The following is a 6,490-nucleotide window of genomic DNA, read 5'->3' as shown; positions in this document are numbered from 1 at the left end:
TTAAGTTGGCAAAATAATTTCTTATAGCAAACATATTTACAGATTAAGTGAATAAATGTAATTTCTTATAGCAATCATATTTTATGGGATTTGTGCTCATCACATTAAAGATTAAATTTACAGAAACATTTTAAAAATGTAGTTAACTGTTTAACATCTCAGAAAGCTTCTTGTTCCTTCTCAGAAACTTAAGGCGATAATGTTGAGAACCTATTTAGATTTAAATCCTTTGCTTCTGATGATTGAGGTCCTGTGATTGGTGGAATGTGAGAATTACCTAACCTTTTTTATCTTTATTGAGAAGGTTAATAGCACAGTCATGTCTTTTAAAAAGAAGTTTCCCAAATATTATTAAAGTGATCATAATCATTAAATGAAACCTGAGAAAGTACAAATAAGAAAAAATAATTGCATTTCATGTCACCACCTGGTGACAACTACTGAGAATAGTTTTAGACATTTTTTTCTATGTATTCTGCCTATGGGTAGATTTTAAAATTCTAGTCGGAATCACCACATGTCCATTTTATAGCTTGCTGTTATCACTTACCATTACATCTTACATTATTATGTATCAGCTAATATTAATTTCTACATGAATATAAGAGTAATCCACATTCACTTTCAAAAATTTAGAAAATTGTGAAGATGCATAGTAAAGTCACCTTTAATCCCTGACACCTAGATATCAAATCACTATTACATAGCAACATTTTTATGGGTTTCATCTCTATATTTTTCCAAGTATATCTACCTATATCTATACAGATTTTTTTTTTTTTTTTTTTTTTTTTTTTTTTTTTTTTTTTGCAGTACGCGGGCCTCTCACTGTTGTGGCCTCTCCCGTTGCGGGAAACAGGCTCCGGACGCGCAGGCTCAGCGGCCATGGCTCATGGGCCCAGCCTCTCCGCGGCATGTGGGATCTTCCCGGACCGGGGCACGAACCCGCGTCCCCTGCATCGGCAGGCGGACTCTCAACCACTGCGCCACCAGGGAAGCCCATATACAGATATGTTTTTAAGAATAAAATTGGAATTGGGAATTTCGCATGCTACCTGTTTTTCAGCATGGTTTTTCATGTCACTACTTTTCAAAACTGTCATTGTGATACATGCATGTCACTGTGGGTGTCTTATAGGCTGAACAGAGGGTAGTTCATATGCTTCATTTTTATAAACTAACTGCTTTAATACCACTCTTGTACAGAGTCTATTTCTGGTTTTAGACTTATTTTCTCAGAATAGGTGGCCAGGAATATAATTATTCTTCAAACAATAAAAGTGCTCATTCATTTTCTTATGCTGCTTTCTAAGCATTTCTAAGCATCCGTCTCTCTTCCCGGGTGGCCACGTATGAGCATGAGGGCAGGGGTTGCTTTTTTGTTCCTCTCCTTAGCCTTAGTGCCTGCAAAGTATTTTGCTCTGAGAAAGACTAAAGAGACATCAATGATTGACAGCAAGGTTTGCCACGACATCCTCCATCTTATCCTTTGTTTATCGCCAAAAAGGAACCAGGTTTCTCCAAAGAGATTAGTCATGATGCCTTTCGAGGCTTTGTAAGCATTAAGCAGTGGCTGAGGCATCACTTCTCCCTCTTGATTGTTTTTTCCACTTACACGTGTAACCCGTATAGCTGCTTATTACGTGGTAATGGTGGGTGGCGTGCCGGTCTGGGGGCTTGCGGTTGACTTTGTGTGGTTTTGTTATCCCCTCAGCCTCATCTCTTCATTAAAGTCTGTGTCAGTGTGACACAAATGCAACCTACAGGTTACTTGAGTGTGTGCTATAGACGATAAAAAACCTTAAAAGTCAGCACAAGGTCCCTGGCTGTAACTGGTGTGCGCCAATAGTTTTTTATTCTCAGATAGAATTTCACCTCTGCAGTTATCACATCAGAAGCACCGCAAAACAGCCTAAAGAATATCACAGCCCTTTGTCCTTCAGCCCTTCATGATTGTCTTGGCTGAACTTACAATAATAACAAAGGAATAACTTTTCTCTAAAAATAACACCTCTTTAGGTTCTTTGTGGTAAATAACCCCTGTAGTAGATTGGAAAAGCGGGTCAGAATGCACACAGACTCTTTGTAAGGGCAGAGGAATCCACGGTGGAGGCAAACATCTAGGGACGACGTTGAAATGACCTTGCAGGACTGCTGGCTGCTACAATCTCAGCACCTCCGAGCCTGAGTCACTAAGGCCAGGGCTTCTACTAGGACTGTCTTCCTGCTGCTTCAGAGAGCCCCAGCTTCCCCTGCTGGACTACCCTCATCACCAGGAGTGGGTTCCCCAGGCACCTGGCACCTCTTCTCATTGGTTCTCTTAGAGCAAAATCTCCCACTGGTGAGTCTGATTGGCTGGACCTAAATCCACAGACCGGCATCCTAGCTTAAGGGATGCTGGGAAATTGAGTTCTGACTTCTAGAATGGAGAGTTGACACCCATGACCTGGAAATTACCCCAAATATAGAGAAACGTGTTCAAGAGTTACTAGATGGTCACAAATACGTAAGGTGCCCACTTCGTTGCAAAACAGATCCTTTTATGAGCAGCATCTGTGTGAAGAGTTTGCCTGGCTCAGTGATAAGGGCAACCCAGGTTCTGGGCGAATCCTTGTTGAATGAATCACACTAGGGAATTTAGGGAATATATATATATATATATATATATATTTTTTTTAAATAAATTTATTTATTTATTTAATTATGGCTGTGTTGGGTCTTCGTTTCTGTGCGAGGGCTTTCTCTAGTTGCGGCTAGTGGGGGCCACTCTTAATCGCGGTGCGCGGGCCTCTCACTGTTGTGGCCTCTCTTGTTGCGGAGCACAGGCTCCAGACACGCAGGCTCAGCAGTTGTGGCTCATGGGCCCAGTTGCTCCACGGCATGTGGGATCTTCCCAGACCAGGGCTCGAACCCGTGTCCCCTGCATTGGCAGGCAGATTCTCAACCACTGTGCCACCAGAGAAGTCTGGGAATTTATATTTTAATTTGAAGATATGCCGTGACTGCTCCTTTCAACAAGCTCTGACTCCTTTCTCAACATCAAGATCGCTATAAGCGTGTACCCTTGAAATAAACAGTTTGGTTCATGGCCTATTTTATACAGGCCTTAAGCCAGTGCATACACTGGAGGGCTTTGGAAAAACCAGTAAAAACTAAGTTGAGAATTCAAACTAGTGAGAGGTGGTTATACTTTGGTCCAAAGACAGAGAGGGTTCCTTGCTTTTGTGCAATCTTGCTTTGTGGAGTGTAGACGAGAATGTGGACAGTTCCTGAGGGTTTGTAAAGAGAAAAGTAAAAATGTCAGATTCTGGAATCACAACCCATCTGGAGGAAAGAGCTATTCAGGCAATGAGTCCACATGATGACAATTTGTGAGGTACGTTGTTTTACTAGATATACTAGCAAAAAAAAAAAAAAAAAAAGGTGAATGGAAATACTCTATGGACTCTTGTACATTGTTACTGAATTAATTCATCAACAGCTGTATTGTATTATATATTACTGTATGAATTCCTAAATACAGAGTCACTCATTCATACACATATTTATTTATTCATTAGCTAATATTTGTCAAGCACCTACTTCCCTGTTGGTGTTGTGATTACAGAGATGAAGCAACAAGCATGGTTTGTTTCCCTTGGTGCTCCTAGTATAACGAGGAGACAGTTCAAAACGTAACGTGCTGGGGAGGGCTACAAGGGTGCTTCAGTGGGGGATACTGCTCTTTCTGGGTGGTAGATGTGTTAAAGGAGAGCTTCCCTGATGGAGCGACACAGAGGTTGAGTGTTGAGGATGAGTAGACTTTAGCCAGGTGAATAATGAGAAATAAGGCCCGGAGGGCGGCAAAGGCTCTGAGGCAGAAGGGACCAGGTGGCATTCACAGAACGGAGGCCCAAGGGATGGAGAATAGTGAGTGGAGGGAAAAACAGTATGAAATGAGTGAGAGGAGGCTAGACCCTGGTAAGAAAACTATAAACTAAGAGCAATGAGAAGGCAGTGAAGAATTTCAAGCAGGGATTTCAAGCTTAGCCAAGTCCAAACTGACTACATTACCCAAGAAGAGTCAAAAGAAGTACAAGATAGAGAAGGTAAGGCATATACGGTGGTAGCTTAGAAAAGTACTAAATCGTGTAACAAGTGCAGAATTTATTTTTTGTTAAGTTATTTTTTTTTAAATCAAGATTGCGACATTTTAATTTTAATTTTTTTCTTGGCCATGCCGAATGGCATATGGGATCTTAGTTCCCTGATGAGGGATCGAACCCAGGCCCTCGGCATTAAAAGCTCAGACTCCTAACCACTGGACCACCAGGGAATTCCCAAAAGGGCAGAATTTAAAGATGGAAGAGGTTAGCAAGAACCAAGGAAGGCTTTAGGAGTTGGATTAAATCTTAAGATAGATTTAAAGACATCCTTGGGTGTCAAGAGTCATGCAGGGACACAGGAAGTTCATGATCACAGAACAAAGCAGGAAGGAGGTGAATTCAGGAGAGAATAATCAGGCAGCCTAGGGAGGACATTTTCCAGTAAGAGATGGAGTCCCTGATCCATGAAAATGCATTTAGGGATGGAAATTTTGGTCCTAAGAACATTCTAGAAGATGTGCACCTGGAGAGGTTTACCAGAGGTCACAAATGGGTGGGTGGCCTGAGCTCTCCATCTGGTTGGTACAAATGAAAGTTTCGAATTTATTTGAAAAGAGATTTGAGTAAAGAGTTTGACACCAGGAGACTTCGTGTAAAAAAAAAAAGAAAATCTGTATTTCTGGTAAAAAGGGGAACTTCTAGTGGCTTTGAGTCCCCGTGGATGGAGTGGTCCCTCCCTAACCGGCTTCACTCAATTTACATTTCCTGCCAGGTCCCTGTGGGCCTTGGGAGCTGCTGCCACCCCCTCGACAGCGGGGGGTGGGGGGTTGAAGAGGGGACATCTTGCCTCCCCAAGGGATTAGGGCCAAGCATGCGAGAGGCCTAGAGGTGGAGAATTTAAGGAGGCACTCACTCCCGAGGCGGCCCTGACCCTAGTTCTCCAAGCTTCGATCAAATCTCAGCTGAAAGAACTTCTTCCGAGCCTCCCAGAGTGGAGATTTGCTTAAGATCTGCTCCTTTAAGCAGGTGAAACTGGTTTTCATTTTAAGTCAGAGATGTTTAAATGCCCTTTTAAAATATATTTATTCTAAATTTTAAAGAGAGATTATTTGTTTAAATTAACAAAAAAATTAGTTCTGCTGGTGTTTTGGCATAAAACTACCAAGTGGACTTGAGTGACTCAGGTCTGGGGAAGGCTACCACGATCCTCGGGCGCCCCCTGCAGGCAATGAGTAAATTACCACGTGATCACAGAGGTTGGCTTCTCTTTGCCTCTCACTCCTCTTTGAAGTCTTAGAACCGGGAGCCTGGCACGGATGTTGCAGGTTTTGGAGGGCACTCATGCACGTACGGCTATGAAATGAGCTCATTATCGCTTTGTGACAGAATCTAAATTAAGCTGGGACGTGTCTGGACAGTTTTGTAGCTTACATGTCAATTCAAACAGAGGTTTTTGTCTTTTGTTTTTCCCCTTCAACATACTTGCCGTTTCTATCCTTGTATCTTCCTCATGGAGTTTTCATACTGGTAGTTACGTAGTCTTTTGTTATTATTTTATGTGTTCTTGTTATAGCTATTAATACCACATGAATAGCACCTTCTAACATACTGTGTAACATACTTACATGTTTTGAGTATGGTCTGTCTCCCATCACTAGAATGTAAGCTGCATATAACAGGGCATTTTGTCTCTTTGTTTCAGTGCTGTAGCCCCACCGCCTAGCACCTGCCCTTATTGATCAGTTCCAGAGGCTTCGTTGGTTGCCCCATCCAGACACAGGAACCTCAGCGTGGTCTCAGGGCTGCAGCCCAGGTGCTCTGATCTGTAGCGATGTACGTGTGCCAACTGTAAGCTCCCTGCTGCAAAGCACCTTGTTTGATTCAGCTCTCTTTTTGCAATAGCATCTAGCATGGGACAGGTGTCAAACAAAGGCACGCACAAACCCCCTCATTTAGATCTGTTAGAACAGAAGCCTGGGGGTAGCCAAGTTCATACGCCTGGAAGGCCTGACAGGGAAGCACACAGATGAGGCAGGTAGGGACCTGTGGGGACTCTGGAGAGGGCCTGTGAGCTAAATGGGCCACGTCCAATCAGCACCAGCAGCTGCTGGCACACAGGAATGGGGGCTGAAGGTCACCGGAATGCTGCTTTTACAAGCTCAAGCAAAATAAAACTCTATTTATTATTATTTTTTAAAACTTTTTATTTTATATTGGAGTATAGTTGATTAACAGCGTTGTGATAGTTTCAGGTGTACAGCAGAGTGATTCATTTATACATATACATGTATCTATTCTTTTTCAAATTCTTTTCCCATTTAGGTTGTTATATAATATTGAGCAGAGTTCCCTGTGCTATACAATAGGTCCTTGTTGGTTATCCGTTTTATAGCAGTGTGGTGCTT

The sequence above is a fragment of the Delphinus delphis genome, chromosome 15 (genome assembly GCF_949987515.2).
Source record: "Delphinus delphis chromosome 15, mDelDel1.2, whole genome shotgun sequence".
In the NCBI taxonomy this organism is placed as follows: Eukaryota; Metazoa; Chordata; class Mammalia; order Artiodactyla; family Delphinidae; genus Delphinus; species Delphinus delphis.
The sequence above is the reverse complement of the archived record's forward strand: the minus strand, read 5'-3'. Positions refer to the sequence as shown.